The sequence below is a fragment of the Mirounga angustirostris genome, unplaced genomic scaffold (genome assembly GCF_029215605.1).
Source record: "Mirounga angustirostris isolate CCGP_5_RB_7025 unplaced genomic scaffold, mMirAng1.0.hap1 SCAF_10, whole genome shotgun sequence".
Taxonomy (NCBI): domain Eukaryota; kingdom Metazoa; phylum Chordata; class Mammalia; order Carnivora; family Phocidae; genus Mirounga; species Mirounga angustirostris.
Genome location: NW_026991718.1, coordinates 132445930 through 132459574, shown reverse-complemented (window position 1 = coordinate 132459574; position 13645 = coordinate 132445930). Strand labels below are relative to the sequence as shown.

The following is a 13645-nucleotide window of genomic DNA, read 5'->3' as shown; positions in this document are numbered from 1 at the left end:
AAATCTAGCCTCAGAAAATGAGATGGGCAGTTTTCTTTCTTTTTTTTTTTTTTTAATCCTCTGGAGCCATATAGAGATTATCTAGGTTTTGGTAGAACTTTCCTGCAAAATCATCGGGGTCCTGTGGAGTGTCCCCTGGCTGAGTGTTAGACTGCTGGGACAGGTGGAGACAGTAATGTGATGGATACAGGTCTCTCGAGGTCCCTTTAGGGGATGTTGGAAGGTTCTAGTTTCCCAGAAAATTGTCAGTTTCCTCTAAATTTTCAAACATGTGGGTATAAGTCTGCCTCAAAGTGTTCTCTTATTTTCTAACTGGTACATTTGCTCCTCTTTTCATTCCTAAAATGTATATTTTCTTTTTAACCTGTAAGTACTATCATCAGCGTTTTATCTACTTGTTTTTATTTTTGAAGAGCCAACTTTTGGTTTGTTGGTACTCTGAATTGATTCTAATGAATTCTTATTATTTTTTCATTCTCTTCCTCCCATTTTCTTTGGGTTTACCCCAATGTTCTTCCTCTAATTTGTTGAATTAGACATTTAACTCATTTACGTGCATGTGGGGCCGTCTCCTTCCCTGTAGGTATCACCTTAGCTGCATCCACAGGGCTAACGAGGTCAGGTTTTCATTGTCATGCTGTCGTAATATTTTCTCATTGACATTATGATTTCCTATGCAACTCAGGAATGTCTTCAAACTTCCACAAACATATAGGATGTTCTTGGTTTTCTTTCTATAGTGTTACATAGAAACATCATAAAATTCGAAACCCAAGGACAAAGCGAGAGATTTGTTCCTAGCAAAACTCAGGTGCAATTTTTTTTTTTCTCATTTACACCAAAGACAATATTTTACATGCACGCTGTGTGTGCCTTTCAATATGACTTACAGTTTGTGGGGTGGCACTAGCTGACCTGTCCGTGTCTGTGCCTGGACCCCACGAACTTGAACTGGCCAGCAGAGATGGGCGTGGTCCGAGACAGACATAAGGCACTGGGGCAGAGAAAAGATGCCCCCCAGTTCCAAGGAACCTGGAGACGATGGGAACTGGAAAGAAAACACCCAAATTCATCATTCATCATGCGTTCATCCACTGAAAACCAGTCTGCTGTCTGTGGAAGGCCTCCTGAGGTCACTGATGTCCCTGCTTAGTCTGAAGTCCTTCTGAGGAAACACACAATGGCAGTCAAATGGGGACTTTCCCGTTGAGGACACTGTGCAGGGATGACGCGAGGCTCAGGCTGGGACGCTGGGTAGCCCAGCAGCCAAATGCTCGGGGAAGGTCAATGTGTGGTTTGGGACCTACCTCTGTTGGGGGTTCAGGGGCAAGGAGCCTCAGATGGCATCTGCTCCCCGGCCCCACCCACTCCTCAGGCTCTCCCAGGACTCTAGGGGCAGATTTTTTTCATTAAATGATGAGGTTGCCATCATCCCTCAGGGAGCTGGGGTATTTCCAGCAAGGGATGCCCCTAGTCCTTTTCCCAGGGGTATACTGTTAAGGGGGGGTAGGAAGAAATCCCCAGAGACGTTCACACTTTGTACCTTCCTAACTTTGGAGGCTTCATTCATCTGGGTCCTCAAGCAGGTGGGGGCTGGGTGGATGAGAGAAGGCAATGTGGTTCTTTTTTTTTTTTAAGATTTTATTTATTTATTTGACAGAGAGAGTGAGAGAGAGCACAAGCAGGTGTGGGGCAGAAGCTTTACTCCATGCCACAAATTCTGCGCACCTGGAGCCCGGAGCCCCGCTCAGGTTCTGTGGATGCCTCCTCATCAACACAAAGAAGGACTCGCCTTCCAAAGAGCCATGACCTCCATGGTCTCTGTCCTTACTGGCCTGGTTCCTGAACCCTGTTCCGAGCGCCCACGTGGGAACTTCTGCCCTCGCATCCTCGCTGAAGCCAGGGGAGCAGTGAGTCCACATTCTGCAGTGCCAGCCTGGAAGAGTCTGGATTTCTACTTTGCTCTCTCCCTGAGTCTGTTTCTTCCTCTTTAAATAAGGTCACCCTAACGATGCCCAAATCCCTTCCAGGACAAAACATCCAAACCACCTAGGCATCTTATTTTCTTGTTTTTAGGTAACACTGAAGACAGATTTCGCCCTCAGAAAAACTATACCCATCAACCACCATCAGGAGCGTTTCCAAAAGCCTATGATAACGAAAATCCTATTTCTCATTGGGTCTTTACTGGAGAGATGAGAGTGTTGCTGTCCCCACGATTCAGATGAGAAACTTGAATTCTTCAGCCATACGGCTGGGAGTGGACTTGAACATAGACCTTTAGACCCAAGATTCTGGTGGGATCACAGACTGGGGTCCAAAGTCTTGTCTCCACCACTGCAGGGGCCCTGGAGTGTAGGACGGGCAGTGTGTGGTCCCTAAGTTTGACCACAAGATGGCAAGCTGACTCAAGGCATTGCCGTTGACAGGGGGGAGGGGGGAGGGGGAAGTCATCTGGTGTCACAAAAATGTGTTGACACTCTCAGCTAATAATTGACTTTCTTTCTCCAGTCCTGGATCTGGCTTTCCAGAGATTTGCAATGATATTTTTAAAAACAAAAACAATCAAAAAGAAATCAGATCAGGTGGTATATTTCATTTCCAAAGGGCTTCTCCCTGTACTGAGAATAAAATCCATAAGGTCGGGTGAGACCTGGGCCCTGCTCCCTCCTCCTACACTTTCTGACCACTACAAGAGAGATACAGGCGCTCTGGGAACCCTGCCGTCCCGTCACGGGACGCCCGCGATTCAGGGAGCAGAAGCTACACCTGGTCTGTGTGTGCTGCTGAAAGTAACCACCGGAGGCCAAGAACAGAAAACCGAGTTCCTTCATTCATTCCCTTGTTCCACTCATTCATTCATTCATTCATCAGTATTGATCCAGCCCCTTCTAGTTGCCAAACACTTTCAATACAACCAGTGGTGACGCCACAGGGTGTCAAAACTATGCTCTAGCCAGCCTCCTCTGTCATTAGAGTCTCAAGCCATCCCAAATATCAATAATGGCAGTAATAATACAAATGAAATGAAATTAGCCAAAGATGTGGTTCAGGGGCGCCCGGGTGGCTCAGTCGGTTAAGCATCTGCCTTCGGCTCAGGTCATGATCCTGGAGTCCCGGGATCGAGTCCCGCATCGGGCTCCCTGCTCCTTGGGAGCCTGCTTCTCCCTCTCCCACTCCCCCTGCTTGTGTTCCCCCTCTCGCTGTGTGTCTCTCTCTCAAATAAATAAATAAAATCTTAAAAAAAGAAAAAGATGTGTTTCAAATTCCAGAAGATGGGGTTGTCGTGATTCAACATGTGAAAGGCAGAGACCAATTCTATAACATGTCATTGGAATAAAAGGACCACCGCATCAGGAAGAAAGAAAAACCTGGTTTCTATAAAACCCAGTTACGTATCTTTTTATGTGAGCAAAGAATGATTTCATTAATCCAGTCTCTACTTTGATTATTTCGTTTTTTGATGATCAGTCCCAATCAGCTGATCACATGATTCACATATCAGGTAGAGATTTGTGTTTTTCTAGTGCTGTGGAATTATTTATATTTAGATACTAACCTTATCCCATTTCCGCTAAGCCCTAACAAAGAAGTCAAGTAAAAATGCTGTGCTTATTATGCAAACACAGCTTTCCTGATCTCTCCTCGGGGAAGAGAGGAGATTATGACTCAGTTTTTTGGTCTGATTGCATTTCGTTTTTTGGGGAGGATGAGTCAGGGAAGGCTTCCTGGAGGAAATGACATCTAAGCCAAGCCAAGGACAGAGGGATAAATAGGAGCTAACCAGAAGTGGGGACTAGGGTAGGGTAGGGACGGGTACCCAAGAAAGGAGTAGCAAGTACAAAGGCCTGGAGGGGAAGGAACATTCCGGGATCTGAGCACCTGTCCCTGACTCTGGGCCCTGGAGGGCACCCTGGCAGGGGAGGTGAGAGAGGCAGGGAGGGGCCAGGCTCTGAAGGGTTGTGTCACGGCTTCAGGAGGTCAGACTTCGCTTTAACCGCAATGAGCAGTAAGGAGCATGAAATGGTTTTAAGCAAGAGACTGACTGATTCCATTTTCATTCTAGAAAGATCTCAGCAGCAGCAGGGCAATCATCAGGGTAGGATCCCTACAGGTAGGAGTTGCTGGTGGATAGGGTAGCGAAGTGGGGGTGAAGGGCCTGGGACCTGAGGGACATCTGTGGAGCAGAACGGCAGCTGGAGGTGGACTGGGAGGGCTTCAGGGAGGTGGGGGAGTGAAGGAACCAGGAATGACAGCTCGGGCCTCTGGGCTGCAGGGCTGTGCAGTCCTGCCAGTGAGGAAGCCTGGGGAGGAAGAGCTTCGTTCTGGACACGTGGGATGTGGAATGTCCGAGAGACGTTCACTTGGGGGTGTCAGTGGGGGAGTGATAGGCGTGGGAGCCCCCAGCCCCTAGATCATGGGGAAAGCCCCAAGAGTCCAGCTCTGCAAGACCCAACACTGAGAGAGCAGGTGGGGAAGGAGGCAGGGAGGAGGCCGGGGAGGAGGCAGGAAAACCTTGAACATGTCAGAAGGAAAGCAGGGAGGGAGTTTCTGGAAGAAGACAGCGGTCAGCTGGGTCAAGTGCAGCTAAGAAGCCCCATGACAGAGGACTTGAAGGTGTCCATTGTGTAGTGGAACCTGGGCGCCGGTGGCCCCGGCAGGAGCGAGTTCGGGGGGCCGAAGTGGGCGGGAGAATGGGTGGGGGTTGCGGGAACAGAGGCAATGGGCGCAGAGAAGCTCGTTTCTGAAGGAAGGCAGGGAAGGGAGGATGGACGCTGGCGGGGCACCCAGAGCTCAGAGGGTTTCTGCTCTTGCTAATATGGGAGCAGCTCTGTGGCTGATGAGATACAAGGCAGAGGGAGGGCGGGATGAGTCAGGAGGCGGAGAGAGAATTAAGACTTGCTGTCCTGGAGGAGGTGGAGAGGGCGGGAGCTGGGACACCGTGGACCAGCTTATGCAAGAGCAGGTTATGCGCTTCCTCCATAAAGCAGGAGCGACAAGGGAAGGGAACACGAAAGGAGGAGTGGGCTGGGATGACCACAGGACCACACCCTTGGGCGCTGGAAGTGGGGATTCAATCTCGGGGCGTGATGTGGCTTGTCTCCGAGGTCTGAAGCAACCGGCCCCAGAGGTGAGTCGACTTGGCCCTCGAGTGGAGACCCAACCCAATGCAAATGCCCTGGCTCACCCACCCCGACGTTGGCAGCCCTGGGCTCCCTTCCCTGCGAAGCTGCACGCAGGGGGAGCTCCACCCAGCCAGAGGCAATCCAAACAAGGCCTGGAGAAAGTAGTTACCAAGGGAATTCTTTAGCAATCCTTCAGGTCTTGTCTCTGCAGAGAGGAGATGAGTAATGGACAAAGGGCCTTAATCCTTCCTTAATCCCGCACTGTGCCAACTCGGCTCGCACTGCCCGCCTGCTTAGTGACGTACTTGGGAAGAGGCATCAACTGACTTAGGGTATTTCAAGAAAAAGAAAGGGAAGGCAGAAGGGAGGTGGGAAGGACAAAGAGGAGCAAAGAGGAAGATTCCTGAATGTCAGGGGGCTTGAAGGAGAGAAGCTCCCGGAGTGACTTAGCCCATCCTGCCAAACACGGCCAGGCTCTGCGCGGGCCGGGACTCTGGCAGGTGTGCTCTGGCATGGAGCCCCATCCCCAGCCGGGCTCGGGCGGCAGGGGCAGCAGTAAGGGAATCTTGGCCCAAGGCTGTAAGTCAGTAACAGCCATCACAAGTCCCCTCCGTGGAGCACCAAAGTCAGGGGCTCTGTGGGCGTCCCCATAACTCGGGAAGGACCCTTGTTCTGCAGGTGGGGAACCCAGGCTCAAAGAAGGTAAGCGCCCGGGCTTGCCCAGCCAGTGAGCCCAAATCCAGAATCTGAGCCTCTCTGAAGGCAAGGGGGCTGGAGGGCATCGTGGTTTCGTGGTCATAGGAATCCTGTTAGCTGCGTGATCTGAGAGGTTGCAAGGACCGACCTTACGGGGTGGTTCTGAGGTTTAAACGAGTTCATATTTACAGAGTACACGGGAAACCTAAGTGCTATATTGTGTTTGGCCATTGCACTTGGGGGTCATCTCCCACCTCCCCATCTGATTAGCACCCCAAATAAGCACATCATCTACGTTCCTAAGATGCCACTTCAAGACAAACTTGTGCATTTCAGGCAGTCCCCACTCCTAACCCTCCTTCTCTTACCTGCAGAATTTCAGGAACTGTCAGTCTGCTTTTCCCTTTTTGGCTGTCATGGCTGTTTTGGTTTATTTTAAGTGATCTTTACACACAACATGGGGCTTGAACTCACGACCCTCAGATCAAGAGTTGCCTGCTCTCAAGATGTCCATCGACAGATGAATGGATAAAGAAGATGTGGTATATATATACAATGGAATATTATGCAGCCATCAAAAGGAATGAGATCTTGCCATTTGCAACGACGTGGATGGAACTGGAGGGTGTTATGCTGAGCGAAATAAGTCAAACAGAGAAAGACATGTATCATATGACCTCACTGATATGAGGAATTCTTAATCTCAGGAAACAAACTGAGGGTTGCTGGAGTGGGGGGTGGGTGGGAGGGATGGGGTGGCTGGGTGATAGACATTGGGGAGGGTATGTGCTCTGGTAAGCACTGCGAATTGTGCAAGACTGTTGAATCTCAGATCTGTACTTCTGAAACAAATAATGCAATATATGTTAAGAAAAAAAAAGAAGAAGAAGAAGAAGAAGCTAGCAGGAGAGGAAGAATGAAGCGGGGGAAATCGGAGGGGTAGACGAACCATGAGAGACGATGGACTCTGAAAAACAAACTGAGGGTTCTAGAGGGGAGGGGGGTGGGAGGATGGGTTAGCCTGGTGATGGGTATTGAGGAGGGCACATTCTGCATGGAGCACTGGGTGTTATGCACAAACAATGAATCATGGAACACTACATCTAAAACTAATGATGTAATGTGTGGGGATTAACATAAGAATAAAAAATTAAAAAAAAAAAAAAAAGAGTTGCCTGCTCTACCAATGGAGCCAGCCAGGCAGCCCTGTTATGGTTATTTTAATTAAAATCATTTTGGGGGCGCCTGGGTGGCTCAGTCGGTTGAGCGACTGCCTTCGGCTCGGGTCATGATCCCGGAGTCCCGGGATCGAGTCCCGCATCGGGCTCCCTGCTCGGCGGGGAGTCTGCTTCTCCCTCTGACCCTCCTCCCTCTCATGTGCTCTCTCTCTCTCATTCTCTCTGTCAAATAATGAATAAAATCTTTAAAAATAAATAAATAAATAAATAAAGTCATTTTGGATCGGGCGCCTGGGTGGCTCAGTCGTTAAGCGTCTGCCTTCGGCTCAGGTCATGATCCCGGAGTCCTGGGATCGAGTCCCACATCCGGCTCCCTGCTCCGCAGGAAGCCTGCTTCTCCCTCTCCCACTCCCCCTGCTTGTGTTCCTGCTCTCGCTATCTCTCTCTCTGTCAAATAAATAAAATCTTTAAAAAAAAAATCATTTTGGATCAAAGCAAGAGCTTCTGAAGATACTCTTTGAACAAATCTTAACTTCCCAAAAAGGAAAAAAAAAAACAAAAACAAAACATAAAAGGTATTAGCTACATTTCCAGGTCACCACTCTGGCAATTTCACCAAACAACCAAAACTGTCTTTTTAGCCACACGTGAATAAAATGAGAACAAAGGTGAGTGAAATTTGCCTCAATCAGTATAATTTCATGCTCTTTGCTCTATGGGTGTCCATCCCTACTTCCGGTCCTTATTGCAAGACTCTTTGAAAGGTTTTTTTCTTATATTAAAATAAAGGCTTTAATATATTTAAAGGAGAGAAATGAAGAGCATCCAAAAGTAAAAAACCATGTTTCTTTCCTACTACTACACTCTACACACACCAGATATATTGGGGGTTGGGGGCTCCCACATCAACCAATTCTCCAATGCTCTGGACATCAGTTGGGTGCCCACGATTCAATTCTATTGTGACGATAACTCCCAGAGTTAGAGCAGACCCCACGGGTTCAGGGCTCAACCCTGTAAGTCTGTCCCCCACTTCAGATGCTGGACATCCAGTACCTCTGACCCACTGGCTATAAATTAGGGTTCCCATGACCTGCCCTTCAGGTTCAATCATTTGCCAGAAGGTTCACAGAACTCAGGGAAAGAGTGTAGTTACTAGATTACTAGTTTCTTATGAAGGATACAATCTGGGGCAGCCGGATAGCAAAGATGTCTAGGGCAGAGTACGGGGAAAAGGCGCAGAGCCTCCGTGTCCTCTCCACACCTGCCACCTCCTTCCCACACCTGCCACACTTCCAACACCTCCACAGTTTCACCAACCTGGAAGCTTCCCAAAACCTGCTGTTCAGGACTTTTTCTAGAAGTGCCATTCCTTAGGCAGGACTGAGTAAATCACTGGCCTTTAGTGTGATTACCTCCAGCCCCTCTCTGCTCCCTAAGGGTCAGGGGCTGGGGCTGAAAGCATGGACCCTCCAAGCACAAAGTTGGTTACCCTGGCAGCCAGCATCCCTCCGGAGGCGACCCAGGAGCTCCCCACCTTCTCCAGTCATCTCATTTCCATACAAAAAGACACATCACTTTGGAGATGCCAAGGATTTCGGGAGCTCCGTGCCTGGAAATAGGGACAGAGACCAAATATATATTTATTATGTCACAGCGTCTGGAAATGAGTAAGGAGGTACTTGGAAGAGTCATTTATGTACCCCAAACTCTCTAGGCAAGTGGGCATATTGGAGTTCCCTCTGGTTGTCTGCTCCACAGGACCCATCAGAGCCCTTCCCTGGGATTTTTCGACTGGAAATCTTATAGTTCCTCCCTCCTGTTCTTCAGGGAGGAAGACATAAGTGTGATTCGGTCAAATTCTAAGACACTGAGTATGATTTACTGAACGGCCAGGTCATTGTCACTTAAGATGACAGCTCTGACCCCAGCAGTTCTAACTTTCAAGTTCTCATCCTTGCTGTGTCATCTCTTGGCAGGACTCAGTCCTGGCGGCCACGTGAAAGCTGACTGGGTGGTTGGCAAGAGAGGAAAGGCTACCCTGTCCTTCATCTTCACCGCTAAGCCAAGAGATACAGCTCTATTTATTAACAGCCTGCCTTCGAGTTTTGCCAAAAGCCCAGTTAATACAATGAAGCCGACTTTTAATGTGCCTTTGCCTCTTGACCTAAAATAAGATTCAGGCATTCCTGGAATGGCGTGCCCCGCGTGGCCCTTACCACTTCCTGTGGGGAAACACTTCTGCGTGGATCCATCCTATGATTCAGCATAGCCGTCAATCACAACATCCCAGCTCAGTATCTCGTGATCTTGGAGAAGAAGAGCTCAAGATCCAGATCTGGCCAATCATAGTGCCCCGTTTCACGAGCCACAGTGAATGGCCCAGGAGTGGGACATGTGACCCCAAGCCAAGCCAATCAGATTCCTTGAAATGGGAGGAAAAGGAGATTTGACTTTGAGGTAGAGACACCAAAAGGATGAGAGATGGGATCTTAATGCTCCATACTGATTGTCCCCAGCCCTGGTTATATATAAAAATCACCTCGGGCTGCCTGGGTGGCTCAGTCGGTTAAGTGTCTGACTCTCGGTTTCGGCTCAGGTCATGATCTCAGCATCATGGGATCAAGCCCCGCATCTGGCTCCACGCTATGCTCGGAGTCTGCTTAAGATTTTCTCTCTCTCTTTCCCTCTGCCCCTTCCCCCCCAAAATAAATAAATAAATCTTTAAAAAAATAACCATCTCACAGGCTTGTTAAAAAACACAGGTTCCTAGGTGAGAACAACTGAATCAATGTCAGGTGAGGAAGGATGTGGGAATCCAGATGTTTTCATCAGCAACGTGGGTGATTTTTGTGTAGCCTGCCTGGGTTGACCTCAGAATTCGGAAGCACTGATTTATGACACAAAGAAGCCTAGATATGAGTGAAGAATTCCATCAGCTGCCAGGATATTTTTCCTATAAGGTACTACATATCCATATATTCCAGGATGCGCTAGATTTCCTCCTTGTTCTCATTTCATTGAACAATAATTCTAAAATGTTTGCATGTGGGTTGATTTATGTATATATTTCTCATGTACCCTTTGCATCGACCAAAAACAATACGTCAGCTGTTTTTAATTACTCTTGGGAGACTGTGTCTTTGAGTGTCACATTGCATGGAGAACGGATGATGGGGGGGCCCATCCTTTCATTCAGGTTTTAGATATATATTTCTCTTACAGCCAGCGAAAGTGAAATGAGCCTCGCTGAAATGAGCCTCGCTGACAACCAGACACAACGTTTCCAACAGAACATAAACAGTGCTGGGAGTAGGTTGCAGATGAGGCTCCACATGGTGCCCATAAAAATAATGCACCAGCCCTCTCTCTTACATGAGTGACTGACAACTCCTCAGTGTCTGTTCCAACCCTGCTTTACTCCAGCTGGATCCTGCTTCCATTGTTAAGATAGTTGCCAAATGGCCCATCTTTTCAACAGCGTCCAGAACAGGCCCATTACTGGCCCGTTTCTCGCATCCCTCCCTAGGATCATCCAGCACAATCCAGCTTCCTCCATCCTCCCCTTCCCAAGTATCTCCCAAAGGCTCCTCTCCCCTGGGACCTTGCAGCAGCAGCTAAATCAGCCCATCTTCGTTTGACTGTAGGAATGTTCCTAATAGGATCCGGTCGGTGGGCTGCTAGACCATGACGCGTGCATGCGGGAACACGCTGGCTACTCGGCTCTGATGCTTTTCACTACAGAAATGGAATCATGGCTCAAGCCGGCTTAAAATGTGGGAGCATCTTCTGTCCCATAAGAAGAGCAGAAGCAGAGCAAGCCTGAGGCCCTCACTGGGCTTCGGCTCCATTTCCAACTCTCCCGGCTCAATTCTCTTCCCCACGTCTGCTTCATTGTCCCATTGTGGTTCCAGGCATCCTGTCTCGTCCCCAGGAAGAAGAGCAGACGGGCATCTCCTTCTGTGCATCTCACATAGGAGGAAGGAAACCTTCCCCAGGAGCCCCTCGGCAGACATCTGCCTTCTTACGTCATGGCCATAATTACATCCCAGACTTGGGTCCAAGACACCTGCCGGGAGGGAAATGGCCACCATGACAAATTAATCTCAAAACACTTGTCCAGAGTGGATGCCAGCACAAAATCAGGGACCTCTTAGGAAAAACGAAGAGAACGGATGTTGAATAGACTACCCATAGGGCCCGTTACCGTCCTACAGTGTTGTTTGTGTGCACCTCCTTGAGTGTGGGCTGGTGGCGAAGGTTGGCTTGTCTGCCCAGTCTAAGATTCCCCAATTCTCTAATGACCGTGTATCATTTCATAATAACAAAAAATAGAATTTCAAATAAATTTCAAAGTCCAACATGTTTTTTTAAAGCAATGCTATCAATTTGAAAAATGAGCAAAATGATTGCCTCTTATTTCTTTCTGGCTTTTCCAGTTTCTCTGTAAGTTGGTTGGGAGGTGATGTATACATTTGGGGTGTCAGACACAAAAAACCCAGGGGTATAACCAGGCTTGAGAGTTTTGGTTTTTCAAACTCCACTATTGGTACAAGAAACACCCTACTGGCTCAGGAGGAGAAAGGCTCATTTTCAAGTGAAAATGCTACTAAGGAAACTTGGCAGATGTCCGAGGTTATAGGGTGCAAAGACTATAATTCCTCTTTTATATTAAAAAAAAAAGGAAAAGCATAAGAGGCAACACTTTCCAAACAATTGTCTTCTCCAGGGGCTCCCGAGGGATCTAGGGCAATAAAGAGCCCCATGTCATTCACAAGTCCAGGTAGGGTTTCTGCCTAAGTAAACCCACAGAAGAATCTGGAGAGTGACTTGGAACTAGAAAAACTAGTTCAAGCTTCTGCCTTAAATCCTCTCCATTGATCCACAGGAAGACCCCCAGCCCAGCTTGATGTACAGTGGACCTTAGCAAGCAAGGAATCCTTTGCTCCGAATAAGACAAAGTTTAAACTGTAATTAAGAGAGGGAGAAAGATTTCAAGGAACTCCTTGTACACTGCTGGAAAATAGCTTGATGTGAAGGGGACCCAGATGCAGGGAACAGAGGACTGTCCTGGACTACCAGGACAGAGTCAGTGGGATTCCTCAGCAGGTGGCCTAACTTATGGGTTTGCAAAGTTGCAAAAAGATCCAGATGATCAGATCCATGGGTCATGAGAAGTGACTCAGAAAATGCCCCTTTTTCAGCCCGTCAGAGCTTAGAGACCCGGGCTAGGCTGGGAGAGGCTTTGAGGACATTATTTATTGCTTCCCAAACTCGGAGGGTGTCTTCCCATGGCAAACCAGGTTTCTGGAATATTCACCAGGGAAATGAATGCCCTCAGCAGAGCAGCTTTGGAAATGCTAGTGGAAGGGAAGCAAAATGCAGTCATTAAAAAGGATAGTAAGGGGTGGGGGGTACCTGGGTGGTTCAGTCAGTTGAGCATCCGACTCTTGGCTTAAGGCATGATCTCAGGGTTGTAGGATGGAGCCCCGCATCAGGCTCTGCACTGGGCGTGGAACCTGCTTAAGATTCTCTCTCTCCGGACTCTTAATCTCAGGAAACAGAGGGTTGCTGGAGGGGATGGAGGTGGGAGGGACAGGGTGGCTGGGTGATGGACACTGGGGAGGATATGTGCTATGGTGAGCACTGTGAATTGTGTAAGACTGATGAATCACAGACCTGTACCCCTGAAACAAATAATACATTATATGTTAATAAAAAGAAAGAAAGAAAGAAAAGATTCTCTCCCTCTTCCTCTGCCCCACCCATCTCTAAAATATAAAAGAGTAAAAAAAAAAAAGTAAGGGAAGATACTTACTGACTTGAAAGATATCAGAGTATATGGCAGGGTTGGCAAACTCCGTTAAGGGCCAGATAGTAATTTTTGGCTTTGCGGTCTGTATGGTCTCAGAAGCCGCCATGGGCAGTACGGAAATAATACAGTTGTTGACCCTACAACAGCGCGTTGAGTAGCTGTGACAGAGACCATATGGCCCCCAGAGCCCCAAATATTTATAATTTCTGGCCAATTACAGGAAAAGGGTGTGGATCTCTGTCTGAATCTATTGGGTGGATTAGGAGCCAGGGGAGGGACGCAACTCAGGGGAAGCTGCCTCCTTGAAGAATCCCTACGCTCATCAGTATCAGAGTGAGAGAATGGGGGAAATCACCAGGTGCTCCTTCAGGGGAAAAAGCCTAGAGCTGGGGCCAACACACCTTGCATGGGACTCGCTCCCTCCCTCTGGGATGCGGGCCCACATCCCCCAGCTGTGTCTAGGCTGCAAGCCTGTTTCTCTTTAGGTCCTCCGGGATCCGGCCCCACCTACCTGACCCTGATCCCCACTGCTTCAGGCTTTCACTTCACGTTCCCATAAAGACAGTATTTGGTGTTTCCTTCCTCCAATTTCCATTCATTCTTCCTCTGAAAACAAGTACCCCAGCTCCCTCCACTCCTCCCGCCCCACCCCTGCCCGGTGTCTCCCAAGGTTGACCAAGGAGGGGGCCTGGCCAGTCAGCACTCTGCCGCCCCTTAGCCGCAGGGATGGGTCAGGGGTGATGATCTAGAAAGAGCCGATGAGAGGTCATGAGACATCTGTCAAGGAAGCCAAGGGAAAGCCTCCGAGGCTGTGGCCCCAGGGGCTCCGG

At 48.7% G+C, this 13645-nt stretch overlaps 1 long non-coding RNA gene across 1 annotated transcript; it reads left to right on the top strand.

Moving 5' to 3' along the window:
- The first annotated feature begins 3810 nt into the window (after positions 1-3810).
- Positions 3811-6534, top strand: LOC135361696 (uncharacterized). The gene is made up of 4 exons (XR_010405378.1): positions 3811-3925; positions 4067-4114; positions 4992-5131; positions 6197-6534. It is a non-coding gene; the product is annotated as an uncharacterized LOC135361696 (long non-coding RNA).
- The last annotated feature ends 7111 nt before the right edge of the window (positions 6535-13645 follow it).